The sequence below is a fragment of the Grammomys surdaster genome, unplaced genomic scaffold (genome assembly GCF_004785775.1).
Source record: "Grammomys surdaster isolate TR1022 unplaced genomic scaffold, NIH_TR_1.0 167, whole genome shotgun sequence".
In the NCBI taxonomy this organism is placed as follows: domain Eukaryota; kingdom Metazoa; phylum Chordata; class Mammalia; order Rodentia; family Muridae; genus Grammomys; species Grammomys surdaster.
This window is the reverse complement of record NW_021604615.1, coordinates 9,458,697-9,474,999: the sequence shown is the minus strand read 5'-3', so window position 1 is coordinate 9,474,999 and position 16,303 is coordinate 9,458,697.

Below are 16,303 nucleotides of genomic sequence, written 5' to 3'. Positions count from 1 at the left end.
GAGCTCCTATGTCCCTCTGGGGAGGTCCTCTCCTGGGGCCAGTGTCTGCGAGTGGAAAATGTGTATTCAGTAGTAGGGAAATGGCAAGAGCTTTGACAGAGAAGCCTGTGAGCTTTCCATAGAAGGACCCGAGTTCTGGAAATTCCAGCCTGAGAGTTCTCTAGAAAGATTGGTGAGTGAATTTCAGACCAATGAAAACTGGTCTGGAGACCAGTAAAAACATTACAGATGATCCCCTTGATAGGGAGGGCTAAAGTTTGAAAATCACTTCCCAGTAATTCCCAACGAAATGCCAAGCCCATATGATACATCAGCAGAGCAGACTTTAAGATCTTTGGGGCCCTATTGTAAAAGGTCCTGTCCTGCTCTATGGAACACAAAGTTCTCTGCAGCATGAACAAATGGGTCCGTGTGAACCTTCTCAGCATGCCTAGTCGGGAACCTTTGAGGACTTCTGGGCTTTTCATATGACTTTCCATTACTAGAAGTTCAGAGGTTTGGAAGCAGGTTAGATGATACCATGTGAGCTTCAGATGGGACACAGTGGTTGAGAACGCAGCCAAGCATGCACATACCTCTGTGTCTGGTACTCAGCTCTGCAAGAATAAACACATAAAGTGATGCCACGTGACAACGCTAATTCAGACTGTTGAGTTTATGTCTGTTTGGCAATCGTATATTGTGACATGAAAGACAAGATCATACTACTGACAGGTAAGCTAGAAGACAAAGTAGTCCTGTGCCAGATGGAATTTCAACTGTGTGTGTGTAAGGATGAGTGTGAGCATAGAGTACTGTCTGAGGCATTAGTGTCACAGTGAGTCTGTGTATGTGTCTGAGATTTTAAGCTTATGTTTGAAGCTGTTTTATGTGTGTAAATGAGTGTGTAATAACATAAGGGTGTGTTGTGCATGTATGTGTGTGTGTGAGGGTATGTGTGTATGCATGTGTGTGTGATTGTGTGTATGTGTGTGTGTGTGAGGCATGTATGTGTGTTTGAGGGTCGACAGGTTGAGGGGTGTGTGGGCAGGTGAGGGTGTGTGAGAGAGTGAGTGTGGAAGTGTATGTACAAAGGAGTATAAACATGTGTGAGTCAACAGGTTCCACACTGTGGCATTCAGTCCAGAGGGCTCTCTGGGAACGCTGCTTGTTTCTGGCTCTCACTTCCTTTCGCTGTGGTTTGCATGTGGTTTGGGCGTCCCCGGGGACCCCTGTGCTTTATTTCACTCTGCATCAGGAGGTGCTGAGAGAGTAGATAATCTGAATGTAAACACTGTGTGCTGCAGCAGCGAGGCAGGGCTGGCTTTCAGCGAGCGCTTATGATTTGATGAGATCACCACAGTGGGTTCCTGGCTGACTCCACACACAGGAGAGGGGCCAGAGGGGCTATGAGGGCTTCTTGCCTTTTACCAAGTGGTGCCCTGAGCCTCCCGGGCATGTTGCCACCTGGAGGCCACTGTCTGATGTAGCTCCAGATCTGACCAGAATGGTGACCCTAAATCAACTTCTTTTCATGAAAATGTACCCAGTCTGTGGGCCTGGGCTACCCACTACAGAAGAACACACTGTTCCTTTCCATTGTGGTTGATGACTATTGAGGACTCCAACTGGGAGTCCGGGCTCAGCACATAGTAAGTATCTGGTTGCTGAACATCCAAGGACAGAGGATGTGTCCCATGAACACGGTAGTCCTGCTGGCACCTGCTACAGAACCCTGATCACAAGTGAGGCTCAGATGGCCCTTAGCATCCAAAGGGCAACAAGACCCAGCTCACAAACTGGTCTCAGAATTCTGGCCTCCAGCATGTTACGATGGTCTCAAGTCACCCAGTGTATGACACTTTGTCACCAACTCAGTCCCCAAAGGGAGGATTATGGAGAGGAATACGCAGAGCTCTTGTAGGACAGCCCCACATCTCAGGTCCCTGTTCTACTTCTGACTTGAATGCAGTGCAGCTGTGTGGTTTCTCTGTGCTTGCTTCCTCATTTTAGAGATGTGAAGTTAAAGATGATGGTGTAGGTTCATAACCCCAGAGCTCGGAAGTTCAGGTCAGGAGGATCAGGAGTTTCGAGTCATCTTTGCTAAGCAGCAAGTTTGAGACAAACCTGTGTTACATGAGACCCCGTCTTAGCAAACAAATATGGGGCTGGGATGTGGCTCAGTAGTAGAACACTTAAACCTGTTGTGTAGGAGTCCGTGGTTTAATCTCAACCACTATCAAATGAATGAATAATAAATGCACATATAGGCATATGTAGCCTGCATGGTGGCATGTTTGTGGTCCCAACAGAAGGCTGAGAAGCATCAGTTGAGAGAAGAATTTGAGGCTGGGTAATGGTGGCGCACTCCTTTAATCCCAGCACTTGGGAGGCAGAGGCAGACAGATTTCTGAGTTTGAGGCCAGCCTGGTCTACCGAGTGAGTTCCAGGACAGCCAGGGCTACACAGAGAAACCCTGTCTCGAAAAAAAAAATTGAATCTAGCACAGACAGCATAATTTAGACCTTTTTTCCCCATCTCAGACAGACAGACAGACAGACAGACAGACACACACACACACACACACACACAGAGAGAGAGAGAGAGAGAGAGAGAGAGAGAGGGAGGGAGGGAGGGAGGGAGAGAGAGAGAGAGAGAGAGATTGTAGACAGAAGCGTAGATGATTGATACAGCTATAAATAATTAATACAAATGGTAGATTCAATACAGACTGGTATGGATATAAATGACATGGTCACAAATACACACGTATAACTGGTATGTCCACCTGTGGTAACACAGATAAGGGCATCTCATACATCTCCTTGTCTGACACCAGATCCTTTCTTGCTTCCAGGCTGTCCTTGAGCTCTGTCTTCATGCAGTGAGTGCTGGTCCCATGTACTCAGGAGTTCCCGGTCCTCACAAATGAAGGGATCCCCACTCCCACCCTACCCGACCCCAGCTCACCAGTACTGTGGTGGCAAACACCTGATACTGGTGCCTTTCTGGAGGCTCCCTGTCTGGAAGTCCCCTGACCCTTGTCCTCTCATCCACTTTACTTACACAATAGGGTCGAGTTGGCACTCTCCCATGTCACTGAAGTCACTAGATGAACCCCCCATAGAAGCCTGCCTCACTGTCTGTTGCCCTCTGTAATGGTTTGTATATGCTTGGCCCAGGGAGTGGCACTATTAAAAAGTGTGTCCCTGTTGGTGTAGGTGTGTCACTGTGGGTGTGGCTTTAAGACCCTCCTCCTAGATGCTTGGAAGCCAGTATTCTAGCAGCCTCCAGGTGAAGACATAGAACTCTCAGCTCTGCCTGCACCATGTCTGCCTGGATGCCGTCATGCTCCTGCCTTGATGATAATAGACTAAACCTCTGAACCTGTAAGCCAGCCCCATTAAATGTTGTCCTTGTAAGATTTGCATTGGTCATGGTGTCCTCTAACTAAGACACCTTCCCCGCCTCACTCCCAGTAGCTTCCTCTGTCCTGAGGGCAACCATTGCTCATGTCACCTGCTTCCCTCCTAGCCTTGGGTTCTTAGTCAAAAATCTCTGCATTTTCTGGATGATGCCCACTGTGGGTTTATGTATCTTCCAAATCCACCATTAAGGAGTCAAGTAAGAAGCCTGGGCTGAGAGTTGACGGTGACTGCTTCTAGGCAGCCGCCTGTCCAGTCACCCTACTCTCTAAGTGCATTGCACACAGGATTTAACTTACAAGGACTTTCAATACAGGGTGTCTAGGATCTATGAGGAGTGTTTCAGAGATAGACTCAGGACCCCTAGAGACCTTGTCTATTCTTCAATTATCTTAACTACGCACTCCACTCAAGAATTTAATTACTTCCACATTAACCTTCTATCTACCATTTAAAGGAAAACACACAAAGGCCGCATGCCTAATCTTCTGTAACTGGAAGGATTGATGTCAAACACTCAGGGAGGGCAGGTTAGGGTGGCGATGGTCTCATCCTCTCTCTGTGAGATGCATTAACTTGCATTCTGAGATTCAAGACTCAAAGGACTCACCCATCTTCCCAGCATAGTTTGGTTGCTGAGTCCCAGGGACTCTAAGGGTTCTGGGAAAATCAATTGCTTACCAACTCAGGGTCTGTGTCCAGAAGCCTCTGATAAGAACACTGTGTGTGTAATTAGGAATCCCCCACTACCACTGACCTTATTTCCAAATGAGGTACAGTGGCTAGGTCTCCAACATAGCTCTTATAGGATGGATATAATTGAACAGTAATGAAGTCTTCATCCAAAGCCAGTGTTTCTCTGAATTCACACACACACCGTTTGGTGCCTAGTTCCATAGATGCACCAGATGAGGCTAAGGGCCCACATCTTGTCTGTGTGGATGGCTGCTCACAGCAGGGTTAAATCCGCAAATTCTGAAGTGCAACCCTGCATTTCCATTTGCCGCTAGGCTGTCAGGAATTTTAACTACTGCCTACTTCCTTGGCATGCTAACATTCTATATAAATGTACATTGACATCTGTGCATGTGCTCTGGAGCCTATGTCAATGCTGTCTCTGGTGCTCGTGTTGTATATCAGAGTTCTCCACTGATTTCCATTGGTGGGTTCATCTTCCTCTCCAAATCGAGAGATCTGTAGGAAAGTCCGGTCAGCATTGGTGACTTACAGGCTCACAAACTGGGCACAGTGCTGAAGAAGCCTGTGCTGTTCTGCCAGGCTTCCGAGTCCTCCTAACTGCTGCCCTGCCGAGTCACTAAGTTAGTGGGTGAGACATGGATTCCTGAAGGTGAGAGAAGAAGGCATGTTCTCGTTTGATTTCTATTGATAAAACATTGACCAAAACCAACTGCAGGGGTTGTCTGGCTTATATATCTCAATCATAGTCCATCACTGAAGGAAGTTAGGGCATGAACTCAAGGAGCGTGGAGGTGGGAACTCAAGCAGAGACCACGGAGAACACTGCTTCCTGCTTCCTGCTTCCTGTTTCCTGTTTCCTGTTTCCTGCTTCCTGTCTCCTACTTCCTGGCTTGTTCCCTATGGCTCTTTGGTTTGCTTACAGGCCAGTTTGATGGAGGAATTTTGTTGACTGGGGTTTGTTTCCTCTTCCCAGACAATTCTAGCTCAAGTCAGTTGATTAAACAATAAATAAATAAAACAAAAACATATTTCACCCTTTGCCAACCTGACGTATAAACTCATCACTACTAAACTTGAACTTTTTCTCTCTTGTTTGTATCCCAGGTGTCATGTTAGTATCAGCACCACAATATAAAACATAGTATAACTTTAAAAAAATTACAACCTTTAAAAAGAATTCAAACACTTTAAAGTGCATCAAAAATATCCATCATCACTGGGTGTGATAGCACATACCTTTAGTCCCAGCATTTGGGAGGCAGATGCAGGTGGAGACCAGCCTGGTCTACAAATCAAGTTTCAGGACAACCAGGGCTGTAACACAGGGAAACCCTGTATTGAAAAGCAAAGCAAAGCAAAGCAAAGCAAAGCAAAGCAAAGCAAAGCAAACAACCCAACAAGTCCATTATCTCCTTAAAAGTCCAAGACCTCACAACCGTAGGCTCCTATAAAAGAAAATTAAGTTAAGTACTTTGTATTCCAAGAAAGAACCACGGCACTGTTACAATCACATTAAAACAAAACTAACAACCAGCAATGGAAATCAGATCCTGTAGCTCAACGCCCCACCTATGACTTAACTTACTCAAGACCTTCTGGATTTCAAAGTTCTTGGGTAACTCTGCCTCTCGGGCTTTGCTATTTAGGGCACATACAACTCCTCTTATAGGTGCAAGCTGGCTCTAACCATTCCATTGCTGCTGCTAACCTCAGGGGTTGTCCCAGCATCTTTGCATCCTTCAGTAGGCTTGGGTCTCCACTGCGACTCAAGTAACACCTTCACCAGTGGCTTCCTGGCCTCTCATGGTGTCAAGCCGCAGCCTCTCACCATGACCCCTGAAACTCTTTTAGCTTTCACACCACCAAAACCAGCACCAGTACTACACAGGAGGCTCTCACACCTTACCAAGGTTAGCTACCAGTTTGGGATACAGCAATGGCTGGCTACTTCTGGAGCACAGCTTCTGTGTGTAGACCCTGAGAATAGACTTCCCAGATTCGAACTCAGTGACATTGGTCTCTTATTAATCATAACTGATTCACTAACCCCAGGTAACTAGCATTGATTGCTCCCTTAAAGCAAAGATTCGCTTCCATTGATTTTAAATCCGAACTACCACACGAACGGCCACAACAGAGTCTTTGCTTCCTTCTGAAGCCTACGAGCCAGGCCTCCACCAGCAGCAGTTCCTTTAGAACTAACTTCCAAATTCCCACCACAGCTCATTAAGCCTTTGGTGCTCAATGGCTTTTCCAGCCCAAAGCTCCAAATACTTCCTTACTCTCCACCCCAAGGCATCGTGGTCAGATCTGTTACGGCATTATCTCATACTGCTATCTACTCCTGTCCTGGTTTGCTTTCTGTTGTTGAGGTAAAACACTGACCCAAAAACAACTCGGGGAAGAAAGGATTTATTTCAGCTTACAACTCTCAGGTTATAAAACTCCATCGCTGAGGGAAGGCAGGGGAGGAATTCAAACAGGAACTGTAGGCGGGGACTGAAGCAGAGGTCATGGAAAACAAAGCTGCTTTCTTACACAGTTCAGACCACCTCCTAGGGGTGTCACCACCCACAGTGGGCTGGACCCTCTCATGTCTATCATTAACCTAGAGAATGACCCGCAGACATGCCCACAGGCCAATCTGATAGAGGCAATTCCTCAATTAAGGTTCCCTCTCTTTTTAAGGTGATTCTAGTTTGTGTCTAGCTGATATAAACTAACCAGCCCTGTGGTCACCAATTTTTTTTTTTTGAGACAGGGTTTCTCTGTGTAGCCCTGGTTGTCCTGGAACTCACTCTGTAGACCAGGCTAGCCTCGAACTCAGAAATCCGCCTGCCTCTGCCTCCCAAGTGCTGGGATTAAAGGCGGTCACCAACTTTAAACTTCAAACAAGTTGATGAAGAATAAGAATCCACACCCACCAAGCAGGGCATCAGAGTCCAGGTGGGATTCAGGGTGCTGCTTCTGTTGAATAGAGGCTTTAAAAGCACAGAGAGGTGTGGTCATTCTGGATTTCCTGAGGGTTTTATTAGCCCATGTGATGGTTTGTACCTACTCAGGCCAGGGAGTGGCACTATTAGAAAGTGTGGCCCTGTTGGAGTAGGTGTGTCACTGTGGGCGTGGGCTTTAAGACCCTCATCCTAGCTGCCTGGAAGTCAATATTCTGCTAGCAGCCTTCAGATGAAGATGTAGAACTCTCAGCTCCTCCTGCACCATGCCTGCCTGGATGCTGCTATGTTCCTGCCTTGATGACAATGTACTGAACCTCTGAACCTGTAAGCCAGCCCCATTTAAATGTTGTCCTTATAAGAGTTGCCTTGGTCATGGTGTCCGTTCACAGCAGTAAAACCCTAAGACAGCTCAGTACTGAGCCTTAAGTTTGTTGTTGTTGTTGTTGGTGATGGTGTTGGTGTTAGTGGTGGTATTTTTTCCCTCTCTCTCCTCCAACAATCCAAAAAAGTATAAATGATTCTTATTAATTTCCTATTTTGAGACCAAACACAAATAAGGATTACGTGGGGATCCCAGTTTTAGACACTTTGCATTGTACATAAGACAGCTTTGTCTCCCTCCTATTTCCTGTCTCTGCATGTGTCTTTGTATTCTCCTTTCTTTCCCTAGTGTGTAGAATGCTACAGGTGGTTGGATCATGCTAACGGACTCAATGAAATGGTTAATGACTCAAAATGAGATCTAAATCTTCATGCCATGGGAAGATTTCACATCACGCCACATCAGAGCATGGGAGCCTATGTGGGGACTCCAGGAGGTGCACAGCATCTCATGTGTGCACCTCTAACATGTACCCCCCCCCAGAATTACTTCTCCCTGGACAACAGTAGAAGAAGAGAGTCTGTCCTTCATCCATGCCCATTGGTGAGAATTTTTCATATACAAAATAGCAGGGAAGAAGTAGACATGGATTAGTTTGTTGTTTTAAGTTGTATACGTACTAATATGTGTTTTTTGTTCCTTAAGCAAGTTCGTATGAAATCCAGAAGTCAATGTTGGTGATATTCCTTGATTACCCTTTAATTAGACATGGCAGTATTTCTCATCCTGTGGGTTTTGACCCCCGCAGGGGTCACATATCAGATATTCTGCATATCAGATATTTATAGATGATTCAGAGCAGCCACAGAATTACAGTTATGAAATAGCAATGGAATGATTTTATGGCTGGGTGTGGTATATATGCTTGGCCCAGGGATTGGCACTATTAGGAGGTGTGGCCTTGTTGGAGGAAGTGTGTCACTGGGGGTGGGCAATGAGACCCTCCTCCTTACCACTTGGGAGCCAGTCTTCTCTTATCGGTCTTCAGATGAAGATGTAGAACTCTCAACTCCTTTTCCAGCACCAGATCTGCCAGGATGTTGCCATGCTCCTGCCTTGATGATAATGGACTGAACCTGTAAGCCAGTCCCAATTAAATGTTGTCCCTTATAAGAGTTGCCTTGGTCAGGGTGTCTCTTCTCAGCAATGGAAACCCTGACTAAGACACTGGGGTCACCACAACATGAAAGACTGTATTAAAGGATCATGCAGCATTAGCTAGGCTGAGAACCACTGAGACAGGGTTTCTCACTGAACCCAGAGCTCAGTGATTAGGTAGATTGGCAAGCCAACAAGCTCTAGAGATCTGTCTCTGTCCCTTGTCACCTAGCTTTAGAGTTACAGGCATACACCACCACACTGAACGGGGGTGTGGGAGACCGGAACTCAGGTCTTTGTGGATATGTGGGAGCTGCTTTACTGACTAAGCTCTTCCTGGTCACAGCTGTTGTTTTGAGGTATGATCTCATGTAATCTAGGTTGACCTTGAATTCCATATATAGCCAAGGGTAACCCTGAACTCCTAATCCTTCAGCCTCCACCTCCCAAGGGCTGGAATTACAGGCTTTTGCCATAATACTCAGATTACTGATTAGTTCTGAGTAAGAGTTAAAATGAAAAGATTTCAGTCATTCCTTACTCTATGTATCATACGTATTTTCTTATTATTCTGTCATGATACAGACTTCCTATGTCAATGCCCATCACTTCAGACAAGTTACCAGAGATAATAAATATTTCATACTTGGCAGGCAGCCGTGACAGGCAGCTTCTATAAAAACCATTCATATTTAGAAACACAATGTTGTTTTTTTTTCTAATTCCTGCTTATTCAAAATCTTTGAGCAATACCCCAAATAAAGATAAAAATCGGCTTATGTAATTGAATTATTGCAGTACCAGTTCCTGATTGTAGCAGAAGCCCAGGTATAAGAAAATCTATGGCTTGGGATGTTGGCACAGTGCCCTCTTGTGAGAAGTCTTCAGTGTAGCAGAGGTGTGTGTGTCTGTGTGTATGTGGTTGTTGTTTTGCTGTACTGTTATTTATTTATTTATTTATTTTTGGTTTTTCAAGACAGGGTTTCTTTGTGTATCTCTGGCTGTCCTGGAACTCACTCTGTAGAACAGGCTAATCTTGAACTCAGAAATCCACCTGCCTCTGCCTCCCAAGTGCTGGCACTAAAGGCGTGCACCACCACTGCCTGGCCAGTTTTGCTGTTTTTTAAACTTGCACCTAAAGTCAGTGACTCTCAGCTTCCTGAATACTGTGACCCTTTAGCACAGTTCCCCACATTGTGGTGCCCCTCAACCATAAAATTATTTTCTTTTCTACTTCATAACTGTAATTTTACTACTGAGTGGTGTCTCCATTCCTAAGAGCATCAGAAACATGTTTTCCCTGTAGTTGCCACCCATAGGTTGAGACCTGCTGGTCTAACTTCATTGTCCAGGGCTCAAAATTATGCCTAGACATCTGATAAAATGTTTGACTTTAGAAATAAACTTGTGGCCGGGTGGCAGCGGCACAAACCTTTATTTCCAGCTCTCGGATGCAGAGGCAGGTGGGTCTCTGCGCTCCAGGCTAGCCTGGTCTACAGAGTGAATGCCGGGACAGTCAGAACTACACAGAGAAACCCTGTCTTGCACCCCTGCCCAACCCCCAGCCACCAAAAAGGAAGAAAGAAACTTGTTTCTGAGTTGCTGGGCGCTCATAGATCTTCCTTAAACAGATGTTGATTCCAATGAGGAGTCTCTGTGTTATTTCTTCATGATTATACAGGAAAGCACAGCCCAGCTCCTAAGAGAGAGTTGGAGGAAGAATGAGCCTCAAATCGAGTTCCCTGTCTCATCTCTGAAAGCTTCCATGGATCATGCTTTAGAGAAAGCTGAACTAAAAATATTACACAGGCAGTTGCTACTGTGGCTCGTGGATATAAAGCCTTTAGAAAATTCTGGAATGTCTGGAATATCTCATATAATTACATCTTCAAAAATATATTTATTACTTCCAAGAAAAAAAAGTACAAAAAAAAACCCCTCAACAGAAACCAAATTTAAAACTCATTTTTCTGATACAGATTAAATAACTTATTGCAACGAAGCTTTAGAAACAACTGATATTTACCTTAGGAAGTACAGGAGCCATTGAAAGCCTGGCCTAGAGTCCCTTCTTCCTCAGGAAAGAGGGGGCGGTTTCAAGATTCATTTGAAGCTTCGAGCAGCAGCCCATGCCTGCAATCCTATCATTCTGGTAGTTGAGGCAGGAGGATGCCAACCTCAGACCAGTTTGGCTCTAAGGTGAGACACTATGTAACTGTAAAACTACCAAAGGACCAGACATTGTGTTCTAGATGTTAACAAAGCAGTCTGAAGCTGTCATGGTAGTGTTTCCTGTAATCTCAGCACTTGGGAGGCTGAAGCAACCCCACGTGTGCTTTTCTAGCTGTGGCAAGTGTGTACTACCAGCCTGCACTACCAAGGACTGCTTTCCAGGCTGTGCTTGCTTGTACTGAGGTAACACTGAGAGACAAGGCCACACCCACTATGAGATAAAGGACAGACTTCCTTCATGTTAACAGTAGATAGCCAAAGGCTAGTGTCCCTTGGCTGTGACACACATCCAGAGTTCACATGTGTGACATCTGCCTGGGCTCTGTCACTGCTCCTTGGCACTAGAGATGAAGAAATGCAACACTCTCTCACCTTCCCGGGCATCAAGAATAACCCACTTTGTCTGTGGGTATCCATGGCCATTGCTGAAAATGGTTGTAGCTGACATCCCGACTCTACTAAAGAGGAGAGCTGCAGCTTTACAGACTGTCCCTCTGGGGTTAAACTGGACTGAGACGTGAACTGCTGAGGAAGGCGGGGAAAGATTCTATCTGGATACTCCTCTCTGAATGGTGGGATAGGTTTCTCCTCCTCTAACAGCAACCAAACTTAGTATCTATTCAGATATCTTCCCAGTGTATCGATAAGAAGACTGGAAAGGCTGATCCAGCTTGAACTGCTTCGGGACGCACACCCAGTAAGGTAAAACTATGTCCCCAGAAGTGCTTGTAGGAAGACTCCCATGTTTAACATCTTATACCTACGTATGATTGGATGTGCATATGATTAACATCAGATGCATTATGGGAAAGGTCATGTGCAATAGGAAAAGGGTTATGTAACGTGATCTATCAATGAAAACAGAACCACTCTCCTTACATCCCCAATAATCAAACTCCTCCTTCCCTTACAGGAATTCCCATAAAGGCAACCCCAAAATAATAATAATAATAATAATAATAATAATCAGGGCACTGTTGCCGAGTGGTGGTGGTGCACGCCTTTAATCCCAGCACTTGGGAGGCAGAGGCAGGCGGATTTCTGAGTTCGAGGCCAGCCTGGTCTACAGAGTGAGTTCCAGGACAGCCAGGGCTACATAGAGAAACCCTGTCTTGAAAAACAAACAAACAAACAAACAAACAAACAAAAAAATCAGGGCACTGTTGTCTACTCCTGCATGGCAGTATATTCTTTTCTATTGCTTTGCTTTGAATACAGTTTCTATGCACTTTTCAATCTGTGTGGGATTTTATTTCCTTCTTGAATAAAATGCCAAGCACCTGGAAACATCTGGCTCAACCAGCCACCTGACCTCAGTTAACACAGCCCATGCAGGGTTCATGATTTGATTTTAAACTACAATATTTTTGATATTGTGCTCATGACGTAAAAGTTGTCTAAAATGTTTATTGACTCAGCAGCAGATACCCAGGGGAACCAGATCTGTGCATTCTTTCTGGTCAGGCTCAATTGAGGTCTGAAGAACAGTGCACATGTCCCCAGGTTCTCTGGACTTAATTAAGGTGAAGAAAAAAGAGAGAGACTTAAACAAGAATCCCATGATTGCTTATTCTAAGGTTGTTCACAGTGGATCACAAGCCAGTTAGCCAAAGCTTCCTGTTGAGTGGGATGCACCATGGACACCATCAGGTTGAGTGTCACTTTGCAGCGGGAGGAAGGAATAGAGGAGCTCACCTTTGGAAGGTGGGGATATAAGAGGAAGACATTGAGGGAACTAGCTGAGTCCCAGGCACTAAAGGAGATGTAAGGATATTTCTCTCAGAGTCAGGGCAGGATCCTCAGATGGATAGACAAGACACTCTAGTGACATGTGTTACAGCTAGGATAAGGAGATAGGAGTTGCAGAAGGAGCCATGCTCAAATCTATTCAGTTCAAGAGGCACCACTGCAATATTTCAGATCCCAGGCACTGCACATTGGCAGTGGCCGATTGGAAGCTGATGCTTTGTGAGTCTGAGTATGATCCCAGTAAGTATGATGGTGATCAGGAAGCCAGGCAACTGAGAAGGCCACAGCAGGCTTGTGTGTCTGCCTGCCCCAATGCACAGTCTCAGTTTCCAAAGGCTTGGGGGCTTCAAGATGCATCCTATGTTAAGAAGGAAGAAGGTTGGTGAGGCAGTGGAGAAATGAACATGTCAGACCTTCAGAGAATCAGAGAAAGAGGCTAGCTATGTTGAAGAACCGCCTTTTGGGTTTTTTTTAACACAAGAATGCTTGTATATGCAGAGGCATGTGTCTTTGGTTACTTTGTGGGTTCTTCTTTCTTCTACCCTTCTCCACCCCTTTTCTTCTACTCTTTTAACCCCCTAACACCATATGAAAGAGAAAAAAGGATGGAGAGGAAAGAGATCCCTGAATAAGGTCAGGGGTGGGAAAGGGGAAATATTATTGTTAGACTACTTCCTGATGATTAAGGGCATTGAGTTCCTTGGGGCAGGTTTGATCTCTGTCATCAGGATATCTGATTTCTTCTTGTTTCTTCTTTGCACACGACAACTTGACAAATCATGACCAACAGCAACCAACAATCACCACCAACCAACCAACAACCACCACCAACCAACCAACCACCAACCACCAACAACCTACCAACAACCAACCACCACTAACCTACCACCAACCAACCACCAACCACCACCAACCAACCAACAACCAACCAACAACCAACTGACAACCACCAACAACCAACCATCGACTAACTGACAACCAACCAACAACCAACTGACAACCAACCAACAACCAACCAATAACCCATTCCATCTCTCAGGGCTCTAGCATTTATCTACCCCCTGAAAAGTCCCCACAATTCCCAATGCCACACAATCACAGAAACTCTGTGGCTGGCCAAATCATTCCCCTGCTAGAGCACAAGGCAAATCATAGTCAGCTGCTGTGGACAATCTGAAGCAGCCCCGTATCCCATACCTGAGATTAAAAATGAAAATATATTCTTATAAAATATGTGTTTTTTTTAAAAAAAAAACCCAAATTCTAGAATTCTCATTACAAGCTGGGAAATGGAGGAGAAGGACCAGAGAGGGGCTGGCTTGAGAGACCCATGAGGTGGGGGCTGTGCAGTAATATGAGTTTATAATGTGGTCTGAATCTTTATTTAACCTTGGCCATGCTAAATGTGTTGATATACAATTGAATTTCACTCTATGTTCTGAAAGACTTTTCCAGTCTCATGAAATCGTTTGCAAATGGATTTTCATCTCTGTCAGACTCTAATTGTTTAGGCGAAATCTATGCAGTCAATTTTAAACTTCAATGAGGGCTGTTGAGGAACACTTCTAAGAACAGACTGAGGCGCTGGGCTGGAGAGCTCAAAACCGTGAGTATGCTGTAAAATCTTTTCCTCTTCCCTGGAGCACATTGGTGAAGTGCTCTCCACTTAATTAAGGAGCAAGTAACCATCCTCAGAGTGTATTAAGTGACAGTAACTAGAGAGCTTGCAAGGAAAAAAAAAAAAACTAATACAAATAAGGGCCAGAAGTCCCCGGAGTCCTTGGATTCACAAGGCAGCTCATTCAAAATTCAAAATGTCACATAACGGAAATGAGCTGAAAACTTTGAAATTGCTGCAGGTGACATTTTCTAAAGATCGCCTCTTCCGTTCTTCTTTTATTTGGTAGATCATTACCTGGCTTGTGGCTTACATGTGTAATACTGGCACCCAGGAGTTTGGGACAGAAGCATCAGGAGTTCAATATCCATCCACCCACCCACCCACCCACCCATCCATCCTTATATATGTATATATTTATATTACTTATGTGTACTTATATATATGTGTGTGTAATCTATTATAAACACATATATGTACACATATATGTACATACATACACACACATACACACACACACTTTTCATTAAAATAGGTGAGTTCCACAAAGGAATTTGAGTAGAAAGGTCAAGGAGTTTCTGTGACCTTTTTCTTTTGTTCTGGTGTCAGTTCGAGTGCTGTAAGAAAATACAGTGACAAAAGGCAGCCCAGGGCACAAGAGGCTCACTCTGATTCACAATTCCAGGTTGCAGCTCATCACTGAGGAGAAAGCACAGCGCCAAGAGCAGAGAGGAATAAATGTGTGTACATGGAGCACACAGCTCATGGTTTCTGCCCTTTCACACTCCAGGAGCCAAACTAAGAATGGCACTGCCTACACTGGTTGGGATTTTCCAACTGCAATTAGTGCAAGCTATTGAACAGAAGTATTGGGAAAATATACTCCATTTCCATCCCTTAGGAGAGACCTAACTTACATCTGGGCAACTTGGTTTCTTGGGTAGTGGAGCCTTTCTGTCCTTCTACACAAAGGCCTTGGCACTATGTCATTAGTCCCCGGCCCTGCCTGACTGTACCCGGGATGTATGTGACCCATGTCAGCTTCCCCCATAACTCTAAGGTGTGTGAAACCCATTAACCAAATACTGCAGTGTTGACTGATGGGTCATGCTAAGCCGTGACATTTTGCATATACATTAAGTACATAACATTGAGGAGTGTCTACTTCTTTTTATGCATGTGTATGTGTGTGATGTGTGCACATGAGCATGTGTATGCGTGTGTGTTTACATGTGTGTTGGGGGTATGTGTACATGTGTGTGTTCATGTGGAGGCCAGAGGATGACATCAAGTGTTTTCCCTAATCAGTTTCTACTTTATATACTGAGGCAGGATCTCCTATTTGAAGCCAGAAATCACAGATTTGGTAGTCGATTAGCTAGGCTGCCTGGGTATATCCCTTGCGCCTGTTTTCTAGGTAGCTAGCATTCACATGGGTGCTAGGAATACGACCTCAGGTCCCAGAGCCTTACCCACTGAGCTATCTATCTAGTCCCTAATTCAACTTAATGTATATATCCAGGATATTTAAAACAATAAGATATATAACAGAAGAGGAGTGTAATTTTTTCTTATATGAAACCCTTTGATCTATATTTTCTGAATTTAAAATAACACAGAGAACTTACTCCGATAAAAGTAAATATTACTTTTCTCCAAAAATTTAATTGCAGAACTATTTACAGGAGGTGAATATTGGGAATACAGACATCAAATGAAAGAGGTGTTATCATTGAAGATTCTGGACAACAATGTTTCCATAGTTACCTAAGAGTAAAAATAAAAAAAAAAAACCTCACAGAGGAAAGAAAACTCGAAACAGCAATCTTTTAAAAAATGACTTATCATAATGACCGACGTTCTGACAAATTATTAATGAGAAGGAAGAAACAGTGTTGGCAATGAGAGATACATCAGATAAGATACTGCATGCTGGGAAGCAGGATTTATCAAAAGAACCCCAAAAGGCATGAGTAAGAGACTTACATAAAATAGTTTAGTTCTGGTGAGTGTAACTCTGTACAGTTTGAATATTTGGCACTCTGTCGATCCTTGTCATGGGTATTATTTTATATGTATATTTATTTATATATATATTTATATACGTTTAACCTTTAACTAAATTGCTCGTCTCCTGCTCTGGCATTCCTTGAGTCCCTATAGGAGG